Source organism: Oryzias latipes, chromosome 3 (assembly GCF_053564925.1).
Source record: "Oryzias latipes strain Hd-rR chromosome 3, Olatipes_Hd-rR_3.1".
In the NCBI taxonomy this organism is placed as follows: domain Eukaryota; kingdom Metazoa; phylum Chordata; class Actinopteri; order Beloniformes; family Adrianichthyidae; genus Oryzias; species Oryzias latipes.
Genome location: NC_136239.1, coordinates 8,284,181 through 8,312,048, shown reverse-complemented (window position 1 = coordinate 8,312,048; position 27,868 = coordinate 8,284,181). Strand labels below are relative to the sequence as shown.

Below are 27,868 nucleotides of genomic sequence, written 5' to 3'. Positions count from 1 at the left end.
TTGCAACATGGGGCCGTGCATTATCATGCTGCAAAATGAGGTGATGTTGTTGGATGTACGGCACAACAATGGGCCCCAGGATCTCGTCACGGTATCTCTGTGCATTCAAAAGGCCATCAATGAAATGCACCTGTGTTCTTCGCCCATAACATATGCCTGCCCATACCATAACCCCACAACCACAATAGACAACCAGATCAACTCTATGTGAAGGAGATGTGTCGCACTCCATGAGGCAAATGGTGGTCACACCAGATACTGACTGGTTGTCTGGGCCCCCTGACCCCCCCCAATAAAACAAAACTGAAGATTTCAGAGTGGCCACTTCTTGTGGCCAGTCTAAGGCACACCTGTGCAATAATTATGCTGTCTAATCAGCATCTTGATATGGCACACCTGTGAGGTGGGATGGATTTTCTTGGCAAAGGAGAAGTGCTCACTATCACATATTTAGACAGATTTGTAAATATTTCAGAGAAGTGGTTATTTTGTGTATGTGGAAAATATTTCGCATCTTTGAGTTCATACCATAAAAAATGGGAGCAATAACAAAAGTATTGCGTTTATATTTTTGTTCAGTGTACTTTACCTATGATGCTAAGAAGGCAGATGCCTCTGTAGTTGTTGCAAACACTTTTCCGGCTCTTATTCTTGTAGAGGGTGATGATCTTGGCTTCCTGCATATCCTGCGGTAAAGCTGCTTCTTTCTATCACTGACAGAGCACTTCGTGAAGAGGGTGCAATAGGGAACACTTGAACTTATTGAGTAGGACTGGAGGAATCCCGTCGCTGCCTGGGGATTTTCTTGAGGCCAGTTTATCAACAGCCTTGCTGAGCTCTTTTACTGTTGGCTCTGCATCAAGTTATTCCATGGTTGGCAGGGATTCAATGGCTTCTAATGCTGTGGAGGTCACCGTGTTCCATCTGGAGTAGAGGTCGGAGTAGTATTCCACCCATCTCCCCAGCTGTTGTTGCTTGTCGGAGATTATTTCTCTAGTTGATGTCTTGAGGCGTGCTGTTTTGCTCTGATTAGGGCCCAGCACTTTCTTGATGCTGTCGTACATGCCTCTTGTGTTCCCTGATATGGATGTTTTCTGGATGTTGTTGCTGAGCTGCTGCCAATATTCGTTTGCACAGTGTCTGGCAACCGGTTGAGCCTTGCTCCAAATAGCCCTAAGAATTTGTAGGTTCCTCTGGCTTGGTGGCCAATTGTATTCTGCCAAGACGGCACACTTGGCTTATATGACTGGAATTATCACAGAGGACTTTGCTTAAAACCAGTCGTGCGTCTTTGTGGTCCTCTTTCTGAAGGTTACCAGGGCAGTGCGATGCATTGTGTTTCACAGAGTTTCCCACTTTTCTAAGGCAGTCTCCTGCACTGCAAAAAACAACCATCTTAATTCTAGAAAAATGTATTTTTTTAGTAGAAATTGTCTAGAAATAAGTCAAATTATCTGTCCATGCAGCTAGTAAATTTTACTTAACAAGATGTCTTGATTTAAGTAAAAATATATAAGCCATCTTATATATTAAAATATATAAATCTTGAAATTAGGCAAAAACACTAATATAGAGCAGTAAAGAAACTAGAATATAAGATCTTGTTTAAAATTTAGTGTCTACTGAAATGCAGAAAATAAATCTTGAAATAAGCTATGGCAGAGTTTTTTTCTCGTTTCAATACTAAAAAGAATGAAAACAAATTCACTTTCGATTCTTTTATTCAACTTACAAACTGAGATTTGTGTTACAAATTTACCCAACGGCACTAGGAATACAACTGTTTCTTTAACAACACAATTAGAATACTCATCTAGAGAGCAGACATAAACATTAAACTGCAAAAGCAGTTTATCTTCCAACAAATGCTTTACTTTAATGCTCTTTCATGTGGTGATGCTGTCCCGCTTGTGTATTGTATCCTGAAAGATCTCTGTTTGAATGACAGAAGGATGGCCACGCATTTGGTGTAGGTCAGATGTAGTGTGTTAAAATACGCCATTTAGAAAATCAAACCGTGGTGAAGCTTTTCTTTTTCAAATAGAACTGGCATCAAACCAATAGCAACGATGCATCTGCTGCATTTGAACACCAAGACTTGACTCGACAAGCCTTTATTTTGGATGAAGACGTTGGGGATCTTCTGTTGGCTATAAAGCAGACAAAACCGTTTTTACTTTAGTATCTCCAATGTAGTCATTTCTTTGTATCTGCTTAGGGCAAAAATAAAAATTTACCTCCAGAACATGCAGTAAAGCTTCACTAGCACACCCCAGTTTCTCTTGATGGAGGTGCCACCGAGGGAAAGAGAATGGAGAGGGCCTTCACCAGAGCAAAGTTGGCTTCTACTGAAACACAATAAATTAAATTTTACTTCTTGAAGAAGAAACACATAGAACCTAGTGTTTTCTGAGGAGAAGCATTCACACACCTAACTACATGTATCAAAAAGGGATAAACTTACTTTTATCCCTGTTGATTGGTGGCTTTATTGCCTTCTTTCATACTCCATAAAATGACCCTGGCGCAGCAATCCTCCCATCTCATTCTGACTTCCTCGAATAATTCATCATTGTGGGGAGCAAGGACTCTTTGCATTTTTCCAAGCACCTGCAATGACAAACCAAGTGGTGAAAAATATATATACATTTAAAATTTTACTTTATACTTTTTACATAATACTTACATGATGCAGTTCTCTGGATAAACATTCAAGATGGATGAAGCTCTGGTATCTTCTCTTATGGCTCCACAATCAATGTAAGCTTGTCTGGCCTGAAACTCCAGATCAAAAAACTGGTATACATCATCTAGGTTGGGCTTCTGCTTTATGTACATTTCCTGCATTGTTAATATGCCTGGCTTGTACTTGCATACTATCCTTATTCACTAGAAGTGATCAAAAATTGTGTTTTAATTTCTGCTAACAATAGTTACTCACAAACTTTAAAATTTTAAAGTCACAATTTTTAATACAATAACAGCCAGTTTTTATTCAAACATTAAGATCATCAAGCATACATGACAAACAGTCTTTGAAACTGGCCGATTTGGGTGGGAAACTGCCCAATCTGGCAACCCTAGCATAAAACTGGCCCTGTGTTCGAATTACCGCCCTAACCCCTATATAGTGCGGTCGCCATTTTGTAGTGCTGTCCGAATCTACAGTTCAAAAATCCAGTGCACTAGAAATTTCCCAGAAGTCTCTATGAAAAACTAGTGTGGATCGATGCTCACTCGATTGGCGAATATTGACCAGAATGGACTGCGTTCAGACCAGAATGCAATGCGTATGACCCACGATGTGTTTGAATTATTCGAAAATGGCAGCCGGTTGCGCAAGGAAAACAACCGAAACATGAAAGTATATTAAAAAGTATCTTGTATCTGTTGTAAAATATACTTGTAAATACGTAAGATGATGTGTGTAATATGTTATATTCCTCAATCGACAACCTACATTGTTTTGAAGCTCATCAATTTCGGTAATGCCAAAGCTAACGCTAGCGCGGATTAGCGCCGAAGGCTAAAAACAAATGCTATATATGATTTTACATCAAAAAGCAGTGACTTCTAAACGTAGTCATAAGTTATTAACACGTGTTTTAAATGTGTTTATATATGTAGGGACAGACGAGGATGAGGAAAATCTGATCCATCTCTGGATGGAGAAAGATAGCCTGTTTGTTTTCAGGCAAGCTCGTGCCGGATGGGTAGAGAGTAGACACTTGATCAGGATTAGATTTGTCTTCATTTGTTAATAAACGGTTAATCGTTGTCATATTGGGGTAAAGGTTTTTGTTGAAAGAGGAGAGGAGGAAAGAGCAAGAAGGGAGGAAGAGCGACAGGAGAGTCTGTTAAGCTTACTTGAGTTGAAAATATTGTTCAAAAAAGGTAATGTTGCCATAGTTTTTCCAATTTGTTTAATAAATGCATAAACAAAAATGAAAAATTTACATGTATTATTTAAATCTGACCCATTTTTAACAATCTCAAAAGGATTTTCATATAAATATTAAATGTACATATTTACAATTTTGTTTTATATGTTAACATTTATTTTTACACATGTTAACAATAATTGTGGTCCTCCAGAGTCATGTGTGTCACAGTTGGATCTGAAAGGAGAGCAGAGATTTGTCCTCGCAGACGGAAGTCACTTTGCTTGTCCTGCTGGTTCCTGGTGTTGTCCTGCTGGTTCCTGGTGTCGTCCTGGTGTGGCTCAACATCTGACGGGCCTCAACCACATTTCTCATGGGTTCCCTGTAGGTTGTCAGCAGCGTGATGGGATGTGCAATGAGGGATAACCACCATCACCCAAAAGGATCCTTCAGGTGGGTAATGTTTGATTTACATAAATTTGGCTTTTATGTAGAACCAGTGAATCATGGATTGATCCAGGATTCCCAACAAAAATATCTATAAATTTGGCATTAGAGTTACATACAGCCTCCATTTGAATGGAATAAAAAAGCTTCTTGTTAAAATAACAACCTGAATTTTCTCTTAGGGCCTTTATTCTTATGTGGCAGCCATCAGTGTTCCCCACGACCTTTTGGAAGGTGGAAGACCAAGCGAGCTGCTAAAAAACCAGGGGTGATTAATGGCAGTTCATTCCAACTGGGAAGCTGGATGACCCTGCTCATCAGCTTGAGGATGTGGTCTGCCGTCCTGTGGACAATGTCACTCACAGTGGACCGTGTCATGTCAAAGGCCCTGGCTACTACACTGTAAGATGTGCCACACGCCAGCCAGAAAAAAAAAATACCAGGACCTCAGTCTCCTGTTACCCCCCAGAGTGTGAGGAACCCGAAGCTGCTCCACCAGATGCTCGATGGTCCTGCGGGTCAACCGAAAATCTGGTCTTATGTCTGACTGACCGTTAGCGTAAAGGGCCAGGACAGACACCTTTATGTTGGCAAAGCAGTAGAGACGTGGAAGATCCTGTAAAATGGAACATTAATATATTTCATTGAGGAAATTAAATCTCATTTTTTGAATGTTTCTATTTATTTTTGATGTCTTACATTTTAGTTTATGAAGTATTTATGAATGCTGAAAAATCTCGTGTTTTTTTTTTACTGGGTGAAAAATGAAAGTATTTAAAAAATTAAAGTATTTTTGTATAAAACAAGTGATATGGTTTGACTCTGAATAAAAAATACTAAACTTTGAACTCACAAGTGTTTCATGTAGTTAGACTATACAACTCATAATCCAATGTTGAAAAAGAATGTTAAAGTCTTACCCAGCAGATTGTGTAACCTTGAGCACAATTAGTGACAAATGCTTAAGTTTGACTAAATAAAAACTTTAAGTTTGACTCACAGTTTGTTCATGTCTGGCCAGGGAATCCAGAGGAAATCTGAGACGTCTGCTTCTCCTTGCCGCCCTGTGATGCTGCAAATCTGCTCGTTTTCGGTTTGATCTCACAAAAAACCGTTGAATTATTGCCAACAGGAAAACGGACAAATTCATATTCAAAGCTATTTTCAGTAAGGTGGAAGAGAAAACTACTGAAAAATGCCTCCTCACAAGACCCCGTAAATCGTTCAGCGGCAAAAAAATAAATATTGCCATAGACTAATGACTTGAGGGTTTATTTCTGAACAAATACATTAAATCACCACCAATGTGTTTGTATTTTTATTATTTATGAATCAGCCACGTTTTCCATGATCAAAACACAGCAGATTCATAAATAGTCTTCGTAAAATGTTCATATTTATTATGTTTGTACTTTGACAAATAGGTGTCATTCTCCGCGTTAAATAGTAGTAGTTCCCCTCCAGACCAGGTAGTGGCGGTGATGCGCCACTTTGTTTTCGTGTCAAGCGCAATATAAAAACACCCGAAAGAGAAAAGTAGTGAGAATGGGTGTCTGAATTGCTATGAAAATTCAGTGAACTATATAGAGAACTATGTAGTGCCGCACTATATAGGTTTTTAGTAGTTAGGGGTTAGGGTAGGAATTTGGACACAGCCTGAGATACAGTTGAGCAGTATTGGGCTAGCAGTAACTCAAATTAGCTTACTACAATAGCATACTTCTTAAACACTGAAATACATTTTAACTAAACGAAAATTAAATTTAACATGTTTAAACAGAACCAAAATCTCATTAATTGTATTTTAAAATATATTAATGATGTATAAAGCATACTTACAAAAACGTGACGAAGCAAGTAGTGCTAGCGCAAGCTAGCTAGTTGCTCCGTTAGCCTGCTTCTCAAGATGTTTAAACCCACTTCATAATCTTTACCAGCTGCGTGGGGCGTACTGGTGATTTATTCTATGTCATATAATTTAATATTGCTTACCTCCTTATTTTATCTTGTCCACCGAATATTGTATTGCTAATTTGTTTTTCCTGTTTGTCCACGTCATGTTCTGGATCATCAGATGTACGTCGCAAATGTGACAAGATGGCGCTGGGTCGGTCAGAATATGAAAATACTCTATGGGTATCCCAAAAATGCAATAAATGGAATTCATTTTTTGTGTTACAGTTCATTATGCCATCATTATGAAAAGACATACGTTATAAAACAGCATATGACGTGTTTGCTCTACCAGTTAAGCTTAAGCGAGTCTTCTGAACATATTAATCCCCCTTCATCTGGTCACAATGGATTTTCCATTCTTGCTTGTGCCCGCCGGAATGTTCCATTGAAAAAAAATTACGCAAATACATGAAAAATACATATTTTAAAAGATCAACTATTCTACGTAAACCTTGGTTGATATAACAAGTAACTTATTTGATTAAGGAAGATAATCATTGTTTGATTTGAACAATCTTTCGATTCAAAATAGATCTTTGCACAAAATCTTGAGTAGGTATTGCCCAAACCAAGCGCGGTAGAATTATGATTGCGTCATCTGTGGATTGCAAAGTACTGTTTAATTTTAATTTAAATCAGATCACCATGCTGTTAAAATGAAGGGGCTTGTTCTCAATCTTAACAAATATGTCTGTGAAAGGTCTCTAATTATCATTTCTGCAAATAAAACAATACTTACTTTTGGACTTACAAAAAAGATTTTGTGGTAAACAATGTATTGTTGACAATACATACAACAATTTATTGAAGCCAGGTTTATGAAACACTGTTTTAACAGAGACCTTCTTGCTTATGCAATATCTATACCTAATCTTGCTTACCTTTGTCGAGGACGGACGCTTTTCTTCTCGCTCCTCCTGTATCAGCCCCCCCCCCAGCTTTTGTCTGTCTTCCCTGGAGCTGCATCTTTCTGCCTGCTGCGACTCCTGCTCTTTTTACACTCTAAAGATGGATCTGATCAGCTGGTCTTTGAATTCGATCGACAGAGTTTTTTCCACACTAAGGTACGGGAAAGCGGACCCTTCCTGCCCAGACGGCACCCACGCGGCTGGATACACCAACGATCCATGGGGCAAGTGGAGGCTGGTGTGCCTGGCCCAGCTGTCTGTGGAAGACGTTGAGGATGTGTACCTCTTTGGATTCATGATAATTGGATTCCTCATCATTGGGATCGGAGGATTTCTGATCTATCAGGCAGTCTGGGAGCAGAAGACGGAGAGAGGCGATTCGTCTGAGCTCTGGAATAGGATTCTTCGGGGAGGGGAGACTCAGTACGAGAAACTTTCACAAGTGGATCAAAAGCTCTGTGCTTGTCTTGCCCACTTAAGCAGGATGCTCTCGATCTTTGAACTTGTGCAGAAGATGGATACCAACTTGGAGCGCGTTTCTGCCCGAATTGAGGCTAGACTGGTCTAAATTGCCCACATTTTGGATCAAATCTGCCTCTTAGTGCAAGACCAGTCAAGGACACAGCCAGCAGAGCAAACAACCTGCTGGCGCCGGAAAATCTAATCTAATCGGACCCCCCCCGAGCTGAGACTCCTTGGCTCCAACCAAAACATCATTCGCTCTCAGAGTGTGAAAACTGCCGCTGTGCTGAAGGCCGATGCTGCTGCCCTGCCCCCCCCCTCGACCTCGACATTCCTCGGAACTCACCCCCCCGCCCCCGAGTGAGCACTCCTGGAGACGCGAGAGCCCGTGAGGAGCAGCTGCGACCGGAGTGGAACACGGGGGGGGGGGGGGCACCCCCCTATCCAACCTTCCCAGTGATCCTTGTGTACTGCGTTGTCGTGATAATATGTGCTTTTTGTGTTTAGACGGTGTACTTTTTTTTCTTGTATCTACACATTGTAACAACAGTGTTGAGATACGACTTTTTTTCTGTCACCAATGACCCAGACCCTCCCCATTGGTAACCCATCTACACCCATCCTAGTAAGGCAGCGCATTTATTGCTGCAGCCTCAGTCAACTCTGAACTGTATATGTGTATCTGTTGTATGTTTGATCTTGTTCAGGTTGTACTGGAACTAATTTCATATGTCGGTGTAAGCTGTGCATATGACAATAAACGAATTCTGAATTCTGAATTTATAATTTGGGGCGGCCGTGGTGCAGCGGTAGGGCGGTCGACCCATGATCGTAAGATTGCAGGTTCGATTCCCGCCTTGCATGCCCATGAGTCGAAGTGTCCTTGGGCAAGACACTGAACCCCACCTTGCCTCTGGTGGTAGGCGGGCGCCTGTGTTTGGCAGCGGAGCGGCCACCAGTGTGTAAATGTGTGAGTGAATGTGTGTGTGACTGGGTGAATGGGTCCGTGATTGTAAAGCGCTTTGTCCTTGTAGGAAGAAAGGCGCTATATAAGTATACGCCATTTACCATTTATAAATGCTAAAAACATGCTTGGTTATCATGTCATTTCAAAATCAGTGTTTTGATCAAATATACTGTTGATAATGATATTGCAGTAAAAAACAAAATATATTTATCTATTGTTTATCCTATTAATATTGTATGAGCTATTAAACATCAGTATTCAAATACATTTTTTGATATCAGGATATATGTGGTAACATCTAAAATAAACTTAAATTAAGACCTTAACCTGTGCTTAAATCAGGCCTGCAGTATTTTTTCTTGTTTTGCATGTAAAATGACTTATTTCGAGATTTATAAACTGATCAAGAAAGTGACCTTGAGACAGGGCTTCTTGAATGTAGTTCTCCATGGATACCCTTTCTGGTCCAGAGAGATTATATAATTTTCCCTTGGAGAGAGGAGCACCGTTTAACAGCTCAATGGAGCAATCGTACGGTCGGTGAGGCGGGAGTGAACTAGCCTTAGCCTTACTGAAATCAGTACGAAGATCGTGATAACAAGCAGGAACATTAGACAGATCCATTTCTTTCTCATGAGCGGGATCAGGAGGGTTAGGAATGGGCAAGGCAGATTGAAGACAATTAGCTAAGCAGTAGGTGCTCCAGTTAGCGATACGGGGCGAGCTCCACTCAATGCACGGATTATGGAGCTGGAGCCAGGAGAACCCCAGAATTATAGGGGTCTGTTGACACTGAGTAATGAAGAACTGATGATATTCCCGGTGCTTACCTGAGGTAAGAAGGAGAACGGGGCTGGTGCGCTTAGTAATGCGAGTGAGTTGTTTGCCTCCTAGGCCGGCAGCTTTGACAGGATTGACGAGAGTTTCAACAGGAAGGGAGAGTTCTTGAACGAGACGTTGGTCGATAAGATTATGTTCTGCCCCGGAGTCTATGAGGGCTTTGAGTTCGATAACCTGATTTCTGTGGCTGATCTTGACAGGAACAAATAAAAACTTGGAACTGGGAAGCAGTCCTGCAACTTCCCCCCGTGGCCTGTCATCTAACGGGGGTTCAGGAGTTTAAACGAGCGCGGAAATCGGAGACCATATGACCGGCTTGGCCACAATAGAAACATAAGCCCTCGTCCCGTCGTTTTAAACGTTCCTCGGGGTTAGTTTTGAATGACCGATCTGCATAGGTTCATCGGGGACATTGACAAGAGTTTCACGGCTAGAAGGTTGAACCAAATACACAGGGGGAGATGGATTAACCGGAGGAGGCGGAGGCTTACGTTCTTGTTCTGCGAGCCGTTCTCGTAACCTGACGTCAGACCTTAAGGCTGCGGTGACTAGGTCTTCCAATGAGTCCGCCTCTGGCTGAGAACATAAATGATCCTTGATAGGTTCGTTAAGTGACTGATAAAATATCCCTTTTAGAGCAGGGTCTGGCCAACCCGCTTCGACCGCTAAAATGCGGAAGTCAATCAGATGGTCGCTTACCGGGCGGATACCTTTTTTGAGACTCAGTAACCGCCGGACTGCTTCTTCCTGCTTTTGGGGCTGATCGAAGACGAGTCGGAATTCTCCAATGAAATGGTCGAATGGGAGGTGATTGATCGGATGGGAAGCCAGAAAAGCTTGGGCCCATTGTAGCGCCTTACTGCGGAGAGAGTTCACAATTAATGACATTTTGCTGTGGTCGGCTTGGTAATTCCTGGGAGCCTCCTGGAAAATGAGTTAGCACTGTAGTAGGAACCCTCCACAGGTTTCAACATCGCCGTAGAAAGGTTCCGGCTGGAGACGGACATTTTCCGGTGAGTAGGTGGAAACGGAAGCGGCATTGTTGCCGGAAACGGGAGCTTGAACCGCGGCTACAGGATTAGCCGATTGACCGGTTAGTTTCATGAGAGTCTGCGTGATGCTATCAAGGTGGCGGAAAAGGTCCTGTTGGGCTGAAGACATCTGGGACAGAGCGTCAGCTTGACGACTTAGGAGGGTACCTTGGAGTGAGATGGCGTGGCGAAGCCCTTCTGGGTCAGCTGGGTCAGGTGTGTGGCCAGTTCGTTCTGTCATGGTCGGACAATAGTTCAGAGTGACCCAGATGCTGTAACCCAGAAGGATACTCGGACAACAAGGTGAGTTTAGAAGTCTTTATATAGAAAGGTGAGTTTTGGCTTCTTTCCAACAGATGCGCGGCAGCTGCCTGGAGGAGAGCAGCAGCAGGATTCCAGAGGTGAGACGGCGTGAGATCTAAGGACAACGACCAGGTGAGAACCAGAGTTGATTATTCCTGAGGCAAAAACGAGAAGAGCAATTAGTAATACGAAGCTTGGCAAACAAAACAGGAACATGAGCGAGCCAGACTAAGCACCGTGGGAGGAACAACGAACTGGCGTCGAGTGGAGGTCCAGGAGCTCCTTAAGAGGCAACAGCGGTGATGAAGGTAAGGGGAGACAGCTGGTCGCGTCAGGAATAGAGCAGGCAGGGGAGGGGGAGAGTAGCTGGCAGAGGCACCATGTCAGGTAGTTTAGAGCCTAGACTATGTTAAAAATCTGCACATTTTTGTTGGAGCTTCTCCGTTTAAGAAATCCTGTAACACTGCATGGTGTTAACAATCTCTTTGGTTTGTTATTTCGCCAATACATTTTACAATATGTGAACTGTATCAGGTTAATATTAATATTTTCTAAACATATATAGATGTATTTCTATTGAAATATGTTTAAATGTGTTAACCGTGTAAATTCAAAATTGAATTGAATCAAATTGAATCAAGAGGATTGAAAGAAAAGAATGATCCAAGCTCTGTTGAATCAAAGGAAAAGATTTTTGAAATTATTGGTGATACCCAGTCTCATTGCTACAGACAGCAATAAAGAAGAAGCACCATCCAAAACAGAGAGAAGAATCTATATGTTCTCCCTCTGAACTCTTAAGATATTTTACTTGTCTAGAGACAATAATAAAAAGGTCATTTAACTTTATTCTTGTTTTTTCCCTCATTAGACTAAAGCTGGATAGCAAGTCATCTAACTGGGTCATAGAGACACAGAAAGCAGACGTCATTTAGACGCAGCCCCCGCAGCAGGAGTGAACCTCACCATAGTGGAAGAATCTCTGAATGATCTCATGAACCCAGACTTGGAGACATGATTATCGATATTTTTGTAGATCTTTTTAAAATAAATAGATAAATCTGATCTCTAAACTTCATCCGTGTCTTCCATGCATTATAAAAATAAACACAGACACTGCTCCATGAAGCAAACGGGCCAAAAACATTCATGTGTCTGAGGTGTGAAGCCTATGAACATATTTTGGACAGGTGTCGAGCAGTGAACTGGTTGCACATGGAAATAAAGGCCGCCGGGGCAAATCTGATGCGTAACTTTTTTTTTTATTTATTTATTTGTTCCTTTCATGAAAATTGATGTTCAAAATGTTTACATGTTTCTCTTACATATTGAACATTGTCATGATTGGAAGGGAGCAGAATTGAAGAACACAATTCTTATAATTATCTGCTCCCTTTTAAACATTACATTTACATTTCTCACACCATCACCTGTGCTCAGATTTCACAATGTACAGTTCCACTACACAGTAAATACATTCCATTCATTTAATACATACATTCCAAAAACTGCATTCAACAGTCAAGTTTGTACAAACTAATTTGTTTAGCTTTATACATGCGTTTAAATTTAATAATATTTTTGACAACTTTTTAACTGATTCTCCTGGGAATTCCACATTTTTCACATTTTTACCCCTGCTATAGACAAACACTTTTGCTTTAATGTTGTTCGAGCAATCTGTTGTTTGAAATCAAATTTTCTCCTATGATTTTCTTCTCCTGTGGTAAAAATAAAAAGCTTTTGTAGGTAAATCTCTGTTTCTGGCTTTAAACATAACTAATAAGGTCTGCAATTCAGTTAATTTTTTAAGTTTTAATAAGCCTGATTTAATAAAAAGTTCATTTGTGTGATCTCTAAAATTAGCTTTGTGAATAATTCGAATAGCTCTCTTCTGTAGTAGAATTAAGGGCATTATATTAGTTTCATATGTATTTCCCCACACTTCAATACAATATGTAAAATAAGGTAAAACCAAAGAGCAATATAACATGTGCATAATATGACATGGTAAAACATATTTAGATTTGTTCAGAACAAAAAGGCTCTTGGCTACTTTATTTTTCACATAAAATATATGAGATTTCAATGTTAATTTGTCGTCCAACATAACCCCTAAAAATTTAAATTCAGACACCTGTACTATTTTTATGTTGTCAATGGACAAAGTCACTTCTGTTCTGTTTTTATTACCAAATACCATAAACTTTGTTTTTGTTAGATTCAAAGATAGTTTATTGTAGTCAAACCACATTTTGAGTTTTATCATTTCCATTTCAATAATTTTAGCTAAGGTTTTCAGATTATCCCCAGAACAGAAAAAATTAGTATCATCAGCAAATATCACAAATATCATTTATATATAAAATAAAAAGTTTAGGTCCTACAATTGAGCCTTGTGGGAGTCCACAAATAATATTCATAAGATCAGACTTCTTACCTCCAAACTGCACATATTGTTGTCTGTTTTTTAAATAACTGGTGATCCAGTTCAGGGCGATTCCTCTAACCCCATATGCATATAATTTAGAAATAAAGATAGAATGATCTATGGTGTCAAAAGCCTTCTTTAAATCCATGAAAACTCCTATTGTGTATTTCTTTTTGTCAATTGCTGTTGAAATTTCTTCAACTATTTTCATTATAGCCAAACCAGTGGACCTATTAGAATGAAACCCAAACTGATTCTCACTTAACAATTTATTTTTTCAATAAAGCTGTCTAGTTTGTTAACATACAACTTTTTCTAAAACTTTAGAAAATTGAGAAAGTAATGATACTGGTCTGTAATTATTAAAAGTATGTCTGTCTCCATTTTTAAAAAAAGGAATAACTTTAGCTATTTTCATCTTTTCAGGAAAAATTCCTAATTTAAGTGAAAGATTAAAGATATGATGTAGTGGTTTTAAAACACAATCTATGGTCATTTTTATTAATTTCATGTCAATCCCGTCACTGTCCTTTGAGGTCTTGTTTTTTAGTTTGTATACTGTAGTCAAAATGCCATTTTCAGTCACATCAGATAAATACATAGATTGGGAAATCCAATTTTTATTTTTAATAATATCTTTTGATTGTATATTGCATGTAATATTTTCTGCTAAATTGTGTCCTATATTTACAAAAAATGAATTGAATTCATTTGCCATGTCCTCTTGCTTTTTGATGACCACATTGTCTTTAAGGAAGAAGTGAGGTAGTTCTATTGATCCTGACTTATTTCCTATGACCTTATTCAGAATATTCCACGTAGCCTTTAAGTTATGTTTATTTTCATACAGAATCCTATGATAATATTTCTTTTCAGCTTGTCTCAATACATTTGTTGACTTGTTTTTGTAAACCTTATAACGTTTTTCAGCTGCTGCTGTTCTTAAGTTTAAAAAGTCCTTATAGAGTTTGTTTTTCTTTTTACAAGCATTCTGTAGGCCATTTGTTATCCAGGGTTTTCTTTTATTTTTAGATTTAGGTATACTTAGAACTTCTGGACAGTGTCTATTGTAAAGATCTAAATAACATTTCAGAAAAGCCTCATATGCACCGTTTACATCATTTGTATAAATTTCATTCCAGTCTTGATTTATGAGATCATTTCTGAAAGCGTTCAGAGTTTCATCATTCCTTATTCTTTTGTATATTTGGTGGATTTCTGCTGACTTTTTTTGCAACCTGGTCAAATATAGCAAAGACAGGCAATTGGTAATTAATGATATGTCATTAATTACCAACCCACAATTTCTTTGAGTTTCCAAAATATTGGTAAAAATGTTGTCTATTAAAGTTGCACTAGTTGTTGTTATTCTGCTAGGCTTTGTAATCAAAGGATACAGTCCTTTACTGTATAATGAATCGAAAAAATCAGATGTTTGTAAATGTGAATCTAGCTTTATGAGATCTATATTGAAGTCTCCACAAATTATTAATTGTTTATGATGGTTTAGATTACTTAACATATCTTCTAAATTTTCCTTAAAAGTCTCAATTTTTGATCCTGGTTTCCTATATACACATCCAACAGTCATATTTTTGTTTTTTTGTAACTCTATTTCCACAGCAACACTTTCCATTAAATCATCAATAGTAGATGTCATGCATTTTACCGGTTTCCATTTTAAACCGTTGTCAATATAAAGGGCAACTCCCCCTCCAATCCTATTTGTTCTGCTATTGAAATACAAATCATAACCTTCAACTTTCAAATTATTTTCCTTCCCTTTAATTATCCATGTCTCTGACAGAGCAATTACTTTAAATTTTCCTTTAAATGTGTCCAAAAAAGATTTAATTTTATCAAAATTTCTTGGTAGACTTCTACAATTGAAATGAATAACAGAAAATTTTCCCTCAGTTTTAACTTCACTGAGTTGTTCCTCGCAGTAATATCTGCAGGTATCCTTGAACTTATTAAACACATGAGTCTCTGGATCCACATCATTATCAAAATCATAAAGTCCATGCTCTGTATAATCAAACTTAGAAGTGTTTTCACTCACCACTGAGTCAGTCATTTGTGCTGAAAATAAAGTCCTGCTCTCTACAGAAGAGGTCCACAGTCTGATTCTGTCAGTAGAGTCTAAACAAAATAGAACTTTAGAGTTTTTCATTTGTACTGATCCAGGTCTTTCAGTTGTCTCACTACTACCACTTTAGCTTGCTCTGGTGATCCATTCAGTTTTATGAACACTTTTCCATTCCTGGTCCAGGTGGCTTGTATTTTATGTTGCTTTTTCAGGATACGACATGTCCAAGCAATTTCTGAGTTTTTCTTGGTCAGGTGCTCATTTAAATAAACTCCAGTGCCCTTCAGTTTCTTTGCCTCCTTTAGGATTTCCACTTTGTGCTTTCTGCTTACAAATCTTATAATGATCGTAGGCTTCTTTTTTTTATCCTTACTTGGCAGAGTGTGGCATGCTGAGATGTGTCGACTATCCAGATGAATGTCTTTACTTCTCATATAGTGGATCACTTGTTGCTCCAGGGTGTGCTGCTCCTCAGATCTTCACCTTCTTGATCACTTTTTGGGCCAGCAGCCCGGCCATAACTTTGATGTCTGGTCTCTAGCCCTGTGAGCAGAAGGTCATCTGCTCTGGAATTCTGCTCCAAGTCATCCACCTTTTGCTCCAGGATTTCAATCCTTAGATCCTTTTGTTTGATGACAGCCTTTAACTCCTGGATCTCTTTTTCCATGAGACCTGTCAGTGTTTTCTGATTTTTTACCACTTCACTGATGTCCCTTGACAAGAAGTTCAGAGATTCCTTCATTTCTGCAATTTCAGCAGCTAACTTAGTATTACTGGACATCTTGCTCCGAGTCCCAATAGAGGATGACATGCACTGCACGGTAGTTCTCTTCTTTCTGGATACAATAACTACTACTTGTCAAAATTATCAAGTAGAATAAAGTGGATACATAAAGCAGAAATACCAATGTCTTGACTTTTGATGGATGTCATCATATTTTAGTGATTTTTGATGGATTGAATCAGGCCTTTAGGCTGAGAAAAGCATTGGCAGCCACTTGAATGTGGTGTGAATGTAGCTTCATACTCCAGCTTGACTTGTATATTTCTTCTTTATTATGTATTTTTTGTTGTTGTTGCGACTTATAGGACAGAAAATATGGTACATGGTTTTTAGAGAGAGAAAACAAAAACAAAGAGAGGTTTAAGAAAGTTTTTTTTCTCATTCTCACTGAACTACATTCAAGAAACATCTGCTTCTTGTCGCCACACCAAATAACAAATGTTTTCTCATACCTAATGGCTTGTAACTGCTCTTGAAACATAGTAGAGAAGATGTACATTTATAGCGGTTTAAATAAAAATTGTCTTAAAAAATTGAAAAAGTACACAATTAAAGATGTGCATATGTAGCCATTTCTTGTGAAAAGACCAAGGAAGAAATCTTTTCAAGTCAATCTTTAAGATTAACTCCCAAAAAGCAATAGTGATTCTCATTCCTTTTTACCTTCAGCACTACATACAAATACAAGCAATCTGGCTTTGTGAAGGTGGGCCAACAAACTAAACTGACTTCATTCTCACTGAAAAATATTTAGTATACAAAAATTGTAGAAACATCCGTTGAAATTTGCATTTGCATTATACAGCTTTGTTGTTGACTGAACACTCCAGCTTATCTGTAAGTGCAGGCTCGTGAGGTCTGCACCTGCAATGAGAGGCTGCTAGGGCTTCCTGCAGCTTGGGAGCTCCAATAACCCTGACCCTGCAAAAGCAAAAACTGCTTCCATTCCAATATTCACTGGCACCTCACACACACACACGCGCGCACCCACACACGCATGCACACCCACACACACACACACACACACACACACACACACACAGATTCATCCTCCCTTGTGCCAAAAGATGCACAAAGAAACATTTCTGTCTTGGTGAGTGGACCTACGTTAGTATGTTTAATTGATAAAGTGTTTTTTGAAAGTTAAATAGCCTCAAAAAGCTTGTCCAAATTGCATTAAAAACACGTGTTGAAGCTCTAGTAGTTAGTTTCTACTAATGTAGAAACCTTAGATGAATTGCCTAACATTCTGGTGGCATCATCTTTTTAACAATTATACAGTGATAAATGGGTACAACGATTACATTTGGGCCATTAAGTCTGTCTCCGGTGATCAAACTGAAGTTGTATCTCTCTCAACAGTATAATCTGCTTTTAGAGTGATTATGTATATATTATGTATATATATCCAATAAATAAACCATTAAGACCAGAGAGACCCGCCTCAATCATCTTTCCATTAACTGTAAAAGCTATCCCAGTGGTCTTTTAATTATGATCATGCCATTTTTAGCCAAAATCTAAAAACCTGTCATTTTCTAGTATATAGTTTCTCTAAAGTGGCGGGAGTCCATCAGAAATTCTCGCTAAATTAAGGGCGGGGCTATTGGCACAGAGTAAACCTGTCCTTACTTCCTGTCATCCATCAGTTTGCATGCTCTCCCGCTTGCTTACAGCCCAACAATACCAATCTAAAAAATATGACACGCAATATTGGAGCTACCCAGCCGTATAGTATGATCCAGATTCCATCTCAGACAAAGAAAACAAAGACGAACATGGATCAATTTATCTGCAAGTAGATGAATCAGGATTTAGCGAAGCAGGGGAGTTTGTTGCTTGCCGATTGTAGGTCGTATCCCTACCCATATGGTTTCTCTCTACCCCTACATTTATCCCTCCAAACGGATGACAGAAATTCGTACGACACTACCCCTCAATGACATCATGATATGTCGCCGATGAGCTACATTAGCGTGTAGCTGCCAGTGCTCAGAAAATACATAACATTGGTTTCATAATTTTTCAGTGAGCATGAATTATCAGGACAAAAAGGAGAAAGCAAAAAAGGACCTCTAGATGCTGTTAGTTTATCAGCCAGTATGTGGACATCCATTAATATGGAGGCATATCTTGAGGGTAATTGCCACTGGACAAAGAAAGCAACAAACTTCATTCAGTCTTCAGGTTGCATCATTATCCTCAGAAACACTGCAGACAAAATTAGGCAAAGTAGGACCGGTCAGGTGTAATGTTCCCGCTAATTTTTTGTGTGTTTGAGCAAACACAGATTCTCAATGAGCTCTCCCTGGACTATTGAGCACAACACTGGGGATTCACTATGTAGTCACGTCTATAGTTCACATTTCTAAAATCTGAGATCTCCTAAGAAGTCATGCAGCTTATTAAATTAATCAAACCATGCCAAGAATTTTAATCAAATTATGTTGAATGTCAGGGATTTGGAACACTAACAATGAAATGTCTAAAAGTTTGTTTTTTACAAGTTCTGTGGTCAGGGAAATAAGCCATTCTGTGAATTGGATAATTATGTGCGCCCGTTCAAAATGCGAAATAATATGGAGGAAAGACTAATTGATGTTGTGTGCTCGGTGCTAATTGTACGAGAATTGAACCAAAAGAAGAAAGAGTAGGACTTTATGTCCGAGAAGACGCCGGACTCATTCCCCGCTCTCAGGTAAAAGTCTGTTGTTCATTTGAACAACTGAGATCATGTGCATTGATATGAACTCAGCTTTGTATACTGGACACTCGTCTTTATCCTTTTCATCATTTTTGGTCACCTGTCACTCACTGAATTGCACTGAATTTGATTTTCTCCGAAAAAAGAGAGCTGACCATGGCCCGAAGAAAAACCAAGCAACAGATGACTATGATGACCTTAAAAAAATAGTTGACGACATTCAAGCTACGTTACATCCTTTCATGGAACGAGTGAACGAGATCCAGGCTACGCTAACTCCTCTCATAGAGCTAGTGGAAGAGTTCAGAAGACTCCAAGCGATGTGGAACAAGAAGCAAGAATGTCATTCTCACTGGCTTACAGATCAAACCTCTGGCAAAGCTAACTGCGGCTGGAGCTGGCACTGCTAATGCTAATAGCGCTAGCATTGCTAGCAATTCTTCTGAAACGGGGAGTGATGGAGTCTTTGGAACATCAAGTGGAATAATTTCTCACGTCTGAAGGGATTTCCCTGTATCTAAATACCATATAGACCTGCCACTTGCTTCCCAGGAGAAAGGAGACGGATAAACCAGCGATCCTCATCAGGTTTTTGAATCAGAAACACAAGCTAGCTTTGATGAATTAAAAGAAAAATCTCAAAGGATCTGCCATTTATTTGAATGACTATCTGACCAGTAGAAATGCTGAAATTGCCAAAAATGCCAGGCTTCTCAGGTATTGTAAGCAGATTCTGAACACTTGGGTTTAAGGTTGCAGGATCTTCGTTAGACCACTCGGTCCACCGGATCGGTCGAAGGTTCTGGTTGTTACCAACAAGAAGGACTTTGAGAAGTGTTTGATCACAGACTTATGAGCCAACAAATGCAGTAATAAATTAAAGAGTCAAATATAATTTCAAGAAATAAGGCGCCTGGGATCTGCGCTCTCTCTAAAAGTCTAAGTCACCCTGATTTTCAGCAGAGAGTTCTGACCTGCAGACAACCTGACCTCAATTTTCATCGGTGCTGAGAACAGCTGCTGAAGGAAAAGGACCTTAATCTAACTTTGCAGACATAACAGCGAAATTAATTTATAAACTCTGTTAAAACCAGAAGGATGGCTGTCAATCAGGCAGGAGAAGATGGAATACCAACCTTGGACCATGCAGAATATGGACCCTTTTATTTCACAGCATTACCTTATAATGATAATAAAAATGATTGATCAATTATTGACAATGGTTAAAATGATTGATCCCTAATTTTATCACTTCATTTGCTCCAAAAATTGATTCTTGATTTTTCCTAATGAAAAATAATTTGCACATATTTTTAACTTTTGATACTTGATCAATATATGCTATGAAGATTTTTGAAACAGTGTTGTCTATGCTTTCTGATATAGTGTTATTTTTAATCATATACATTATTTTTTCTAATGAATATAATCTGCATATGTTTTATATAACTCATCAGGATTTGCAATGATTTCTAAAATAGTTATGTCTATTTTTACATAATTAAGTAATCCATCTTTGTCATGTGCTTTATTGATACTAAGGATTCTTAATTCTGTCTGAAAATATATAGGAACCGGATAATGCAGACATGCTTACGGTAGAACAGGGGTGGGATTATAAATTCGCTTCCTTTTACTCCCTTTCAATCAATCTTTAATTTTATGTCTAATTATCCTAAGTTTGATACATATTTGTATGAATGTATAACTGCTGATTGTATTGTTTTGTGCATTATTCTTATTTGATTGCTTGAAATAAACTATTTTAAAATAAAAATAAAAAATTTGATATTGTGCGCAGGACAGATTTATTGTGCGCAAAGGGTGTAGGAGTAGTGTGTTCATGCACAGCTTATGGGGAACAGTGGTCAGATGTCTCATCATTGGTGCAGCACCAAACATGATGCCATGTGCTCGATTGTTGCAAGTATGGCAAACCAATTTGTATTGACCAATTTAGTTGTAAAAAGAATTATGTGATCAAGTAGCAACTGTAACAAAAATGTACAACAAAACACTGCAAATGGTGACACTTTCAATCAAGCACCATGGAAAAAGGCTGTCTCACTTAAATGCAGCAACCATTGGGAACACCATTCCACAAATTAATAGGTGCCGACACAACAGCTAGTTTGTCCTCTCAGGTTGGGTAGATTGTGCCTGTTGGTCCATTTTAGTGAAGAGAGAGGTGAGCCAGAACGCAAATTACCCAGTAAATCTTTGTTCCATTACTCACCTATGTTCATTACCTCTGAGTCATGACCGAATGTGTGAGGTCTCAAATAAAAGCTATCGAAATGAACTTCCTCCGAAGGATGGCTGGTTAATCCCGGATGAGAAGCCTGGTCACCCGGAAAAGTTCTGCTGCTCCTCCTTCCAGTTACAAAGAGAGTTGCTCAAGAGTGGTTAAGCCTGGGTAGCAACAATGTTGACCTGCATTTACCTTTGGATCGGTACATAAAAATACTGGTGCTACTGTGTGGTTTCAGTAACTTACAGTCCCTCTCATGTGAACTCCAATCCATAAGCCAACCACCTTCACAACCAAGATAATAAGAAAGTATGCATCTCTGGGGAGGCATGGCTCTCTTCTCTTAACTTTATTTAAAAAATGATAAATTGATAGAAAACAACCCCCTTTATCAGTAATTCACTCACTAGCATCTCTTTGGCTGTCAATTGGAAGTGGATCAATGTTCAAAATAAGAATCACTCTTTTATCAATAGTCAGATGTTGAATGGTGCATGTTAACATCTTGAGAATACTTAACGAAAGTTTGTAATACACCAATCAGGTTTATTACAAGCTTATTTTACACTAAAAAAGCAACTAAAAGAGTCAGGCTAAAAGCAAGTGGACTCTTACAATATTGCATTTATAAGGTTTTGATTAAGACCAGCTGTCACAGTTGATCTATGATACAGTATGGGTGAAATTCACCCCTAGGTTTTTTTTTCTTTCTCAAATTGAGAGAACATAAAAGGCACAGAAAAAATTACCAAAAGGCTGAAAGTCAAGGAAAAAGCTCAATTTGAGATCAGTGTGCCTTGATAGAGATAGTAAAAATGCAAACAACTAATCCTTTTCACAATCAGATTATCTAGGCCACATGTGTCAAACTCAAGGCCTGGGGGTCAAATGTGGCCCGCCATGTCCCTTCATGTGGCTCACGAGAGCATAAAAGTTTTTAATTTCTTAATTTTTTTCTCTTTTTGATTACATATTATTTATGTGTAGCTGCTGTTTTAATTATTTAACGTTTGCAGGTCCTATTTGTGCATGCAGACAAATTGTCATCCAACCATCAGTTGGATGCAAGACTGTGTGCAGGCTTTTTTGTAAAATGTTACACATCTAATACATGTTCTTTCTAGCTCAGTTTTATGTTATTTTTCTTTATTCACTTGAACAGTTTGATCCTTCATTAATGGAGTTATGTGGGTTTTAATAAACGGACAGAATTTAAAGGATTTATGCCAGAGTAACAAGCAAACATTTGTTTTCTATGCAACTGTTATTGTCTCTTTAAAAAGTTATTATAAATAAAGAATGAGTTATTTAACATTACTGAGTAGTTACATTTATTTTTCATTACATTTAGTTACATGTATAAGTCATGTCTGGCCCTTTGAGGACAACCCCTATGCTGATGTGGCCCACGGTGAAAATGAGTTTGACACCCCTGATCTAGGCCAAGATAACACTCACACACACTCACAACACTTAGAAGAAATCAAAAGCACAATGTTCTGTTCATAAATGTCCCTGCATGAACTGCAGCATAGTGCTGAAATTATACCGCTGATGATTGCAAATTACAGTAATCAGTTTGATAATTAATAAGACCCCATTTCTCAGGAGTTCCTGTACAGTTCAAGAGTAATGTGAAAACTTGGATGATAAAAGCAAGCGGACATATGTGACTTATTGCAAGTATTTCAGGGTCTATCAACAGGCCCTCAAATAATAGTGTTTATGTGCTTTCGCTTTTAGAGGCAAACTAAAACAGCTACACTGCCAAGAAAAAATGGATGGAGTCATATGTTTCCCACCTAAAACTCAGATATTTTGATTTCCAGAAGAAATGCAAAATAATCCAATGTGAAAAATTTCATTAACATATACACTTTGCTCTTTGGATGTCAGGACAGTCCTACAGAAACAATTGAAATGTAACCAAAGCCTGCCACAAAAACTGCATGCAATGAGAATGTTTATGGATCTAAGAAAAGCGGGCATTGCCAAAAACTAACAATTTTATTGTAGAAGGGGAAATTAAATCTGTAGGATTAGAATGGGTGTGGCACTCCCTGAAAAAAAGGAAACAGTTTGCAAGAATGAAGATATTTTTAAATGTTTGAACATCTAAATGTTACACGTGGGATCCCCCTAAGGTCGGTGTTGGGAGCCAAACTATTTATTTTTCTCCTCACTGTCAAACGGAGAAAGTGTTAAAATCTATTTAGTTTGCTGACAACACAGGTCAATTTTGCTGTTGCACTGCCTTAAATAACATTACTAGAGATGCGACTATTTAATTCAACCAAGTCATAATTAAACATGGAAAAAACCAAAAGAATGTATTTTGGATAATGAATAAGGGATGGATAGAGCAAAATCTTCTTTAGAGGCGTAAACCTTTCATAATTTTTTAACCATTTTTCAAACATATAAAATCAACAAACGACAAATCAATACAATTTGTAGCGGCTGCGGGCTTATGAGCCGCTAGAGAGGCTGCGGCAGGTCCTGTTTGCGACGCGCTCCACAAAAAACTATGACCATGAAATCCACTTTTCTTGTGTGTCGTGATTTATTCCACTTCATTATTGCCTCAGATGACACATGTGGTACGATCCATGCAGGTAATGCAAATCCTCCATAACATTGCAACAGCTTCTGAGAAAAAGACTATAATCTTGAAGAGCCTTAGTATCTTCTGTTTTAATTGAAGGCCATGAAAGAACCTTGTCCATGTAAGCTGCTGCCACCTTGTGTTCATTTCCAAAGTGTTCTTTGAGTAAGGCTTTAGCTTTGAAATAACCTCTGTCTGAACTTATGTATTGGCAGCTCCGAACCAGTTCCTTAGACAAACCTTTGGTATACTGTTCCAAGAAATAAAGTCGATCACTGTTATTATCAGTCTTTTTCTCTACGTTGTTCTCAAATGCTCTCATGAACATGTGGTACTGTAGTGGATCTCCGTCAAACATGGGTACATCTCGCTTCGGCAAAGATGAAACACGTTGCTGAGTCATCAGAAGCATTGTTATTTCATTTTGATTTCTCATTATGTCCAACATTGATTGTTGATTGTCCATCACAGTGTTTGTGTTTCTTGTGTCTTGGATATGGAAACTTGGATGGACTGAGGGAACTGTTTCTTTTCCATGTCTTTGGTCTTTAATCATTGTAGTTTCAGCCCCCACAGCTTTCTCTTTAGGCTTTGTCCCTGTAACCTGATGATCCCGTTGAGCTGTTTGATGTGAAAATGGTACGAATGGGTCAGCTTTCCAATCCAGAGTTTTTTGTTTTGTTGTTTGTCTGTCCAAATAGGAGTTCATTCCATCTGATGCTTTAGAAAGCCTTTGACTTGCAATACTTTGTGATTTCAGCACTTTCAGTTTGGCCTTGTGTGCACAGATTTCCTCTTCCAATTTAAGTTGTTCTTTTCTTTGACGAAGTCGTTCTTCTTCCTCTTCCAGTTGATGTCTTTGTTTTAAAACCTCTTGTTTTGCCATTAAAGCAGCCAGATCTGCTTCTGTTTTAATGCATGATGAAGTTGTAGAGGACGTTATTGACTTTCCAGAATGTGATCTTGTTGATTTTTGCTCCACGTTTGACACACTGTCACTGGGTTTTATGTCATCATTTTCCTCCATTTCTTGATTCGTGACTTGATGTATGTTTATGTTTGAGAGCAAATTATATGTTGCAGCAGAAACATCCTTTTGTTCCTTAACGTCACCAAGCCATTGTGTCACACCTACTATGAAAGCATTGCTGTGATCCCGAATATTAGAAAACCACTCATCTTGACTATTTTGTTCATCCTGTGGTAAAAGAGGGAGTAACGTTGCATGTGATTCACCAGCCTTTGCGCACAGTTCTGTCAAGTCCACAATGAGAGACTGAACATTTTCAGCATTCTTTTCGTTTGTCATAAGTTTCTTTATTTCTGGAATAAGGCCCTTTATTTTATTCACAGCAAATTTGCGTTCCTTTTGAAGCCTTTCAATTTTATTACTGAGAGCTTTCACAGTCAGTTTAATTTGTCTTTTTTCATTCGTTTCCATCGCAGAGCACTCATTCTCTGGTTCACCCATTCTCCCTTCGTCACTTGCGTGGTGTTGCGCAATACTTTCATTCATTCGACTCCGTTGTTTGTGCAGCTTTACAAATCCTGCAATGACTTGCTCAGCGCAGCATTCGTGCGGGGATCGCCATACAATCTTGACTTAGTTAAACATACACTGTATGATTTTTCGTTTTTCACCAGATAGCGGTTCAGAGTTTCACTAAGCTGGATTCCTGACCGAGCGCCCGTCGCTTCCGGGTGCTTACCTCCGCTTGGATGACACTGACAGAGGCGCTTTGATTGCAATCCATCCCGCGGTTGTCGCGCTGTCTTTGTGGCGTCCGGAATTCTTGCGCTGTGTGGAGTGTCCTTTTCTTTCTGTCGTTGTCTTTTTATTTTTTGTTGACAAAGTTGTAGCGGCTGCGGGCTTATGAGCCGCTAGAGAGGCTGCGGCAGGTCCTGTTTGCGACGCGCTCCACAAAAAACCATGACCATGAAATCCACTTTTCTTGTGTGTCGTGATTTATTCCACTTCATTATTGCCTCAGATGACACATGTGGTACGATCCATTTGAAAAGTATTGTACATGATCAAGTGTAAAAGCGGTCAACAAAAAATACTGGGCCCTGTGCAACCTCTCTGTGTCAAACCAACAAACCAAACTAACACAGGTGACAGGTGCGCCTAAATGAGATCTTAACTAGTCACGTGACCAAAAAAGGGAATTATATACAAACATGATAATGGTGCCTACACAATTGATGATAACAGCTGACATAAATTGATTAAATAATTTTCAGTTTAGGAAATAAAATGAAGGAGAACATAAAAAAGGGAAAGAAAAAAAGTCTCCTTTTGGCTGACCTTGAGAAAAATAAATATATTTTTGATAAGAATTTGTAGCTTATTCAAACCTACTCCTTCAGACTCATAACAATGACTAATATATTTGTATACTGTGAATATATGTGGCTGGTTAGCTCAGTTGACAAGGTGTGGGAAATAAGGGTTAAAGTCTCAGGGGGGCGAACAATGAATATGATGTTTATGCTACTGCCTACCTGATAACCAATGAGTGATAATGAAACTTGTGTCCTGCCAGCTCTCAGACATCACCCAACCAGACAAGATTTGGGTCAAGTGCTGGGGAACCATAGAACCCTGATGGAATGTGGGAACTACTGGAACGAAATGGAAATAGATTAATGTGAGAACAAGGTTCTGTTGGAGTGCTACTACTCAAGTAAACCTACTCAGAGAGGTTACATGCAGAGAATGTGGAGTGAATGGGTGCTTCGGAACTTGCAGTAAAAGCAAATAGTTGCACGATACTCCAAAATCCACAAAAGGCAACTGCTATCATAACTTGTCTTGACATTGAACAGGTACAACACAAATGCAATACCACAGGAGAGCCAGAACTCCAGGTCAGAGAGATGGCCGTATCAGACTTCGGAACATCGCTCCATTAAACACCTTTGCGCTAAGTAAGGCAGCAACTGACCTGAAAATTAAGATCATGGCTAGAGTTAACACTAAGAAATCTACTACAACACTTAAATTACCACCTGAAAGTCTCCTGGAAACTGTGAAAACGTTGAGGGGAATTCCTACCACAACAATCACAAAACCAATGAACTGTTTTACACTTCAGCAGCATTGATCCTTGAGATGCTTGGCTAAAAGAGCAACCTTGGAAGAAAACAATACCCACCGTGTAAGCAACTGTTGGAGGCTAAAATCAAGGTAGCTCGGAGGGATGTGAGTCAGCTCACTGAGGTGCAATGAAAAAGCAAGTGTCTAAGAGATACAGCCAGATGCCCATACCTGAAGCACTGGAAACTGCCAAACAAAGACTCCTGGCCTTGAGCTGCCGCCTAAAGAGACAATGAAGCCAGACAGATAATCAGGCTGTTCGCAGGTCAACCTGTGAAAATGTACGCTCAGTGGCAGGGTCAAAACAGCAGAGCAGACCCACCAAGGCTGGAAACTGAACAGTACTGGAAAAGTATATCGGGAGAAAGAAACATTCAAGAAAGAGTCTCAGGTATGATGAACTGGACAGCACCAGGCCCTGACATGATACAAGCCTACTGGCTAAAGCACTGCACTCCATAAGTGCCTGGCAGCACAAATGAACCAGCTGAACTTACCCCGGGACTCACCCCAAATGACTAACGGAAGGGCAAACAATCCTGTCTGCAAGCGAATGCATCAAAATAGAGCAGTGCAGGGAGCGTATGGCCTGTCCAGTGCATTTTCTACATGTTGGGCTTTGTGGAGAAGCTGGGCGGAGCATTTGACCTCCTGGTTTGCCTCCCTGCCTCTACCTCACCTGTAACCCATTCTCCTTCATCGGGACTCCAATTTGTAAGCCTCACCCTTTTCTTTGAAGAGCTGCCAGATTGTTTGCATACTGAAACTATCTTCAGCCTCCTGGATTCTCGGGTTCTAAAATCTCCAGCCAGGCTGCCTACTGGCCAGCCAATATAAAAGTTTGCTACAGTCATCCACCAGACCTATTCTGTCCAACACTATGGCTACGTTCAGACTGCATGGCCTCATGCTCAGTTCCGATTTTTTGAAAAAAAAATATTTGCAAGGCCATTCACATTTCCAATAAAATGCAATGTGATCTCCTGTGTGACCGTGAAATGAACCCAGAAGAGTACTCAATGGTGAATGACATCACTATTGTTTGCGGAAGTGGCTAACGTTAACAATGAATGTCAACAACAGCGTTGTCAACAGCGGAGCTCTTTTTG

The 27,868-nt window shown here is 39.2% G+C and overlaps 1 long non-coding RNA gene across 1 annotated transcript; it reads right to left on the bottom strand.

Moving 5' to 3' along the window:
- Positions 1 to 1,703: 1,703 nt before the first annotated feature.
- On the bottom strand, positions 1,704 to 7,915 carry LOC110017125 (uncharacterized). The gene is made up of 4 exons (XR_002292435.3): positions 2,687 to 7,915; positions 2,465 to 2,610; positions 2,238 to 2,348; positions 1,704 to 2,150 (listed from the first exon to the last, which is right to left on the bottom strand). It is a non-coding gene; the product is annotated as an uncharacterized LOC110017125 (long non-coding RNA).
- Between the last annotated feature and the right edge of the window lie 19,953 nt (positions 7,916 to 27,868).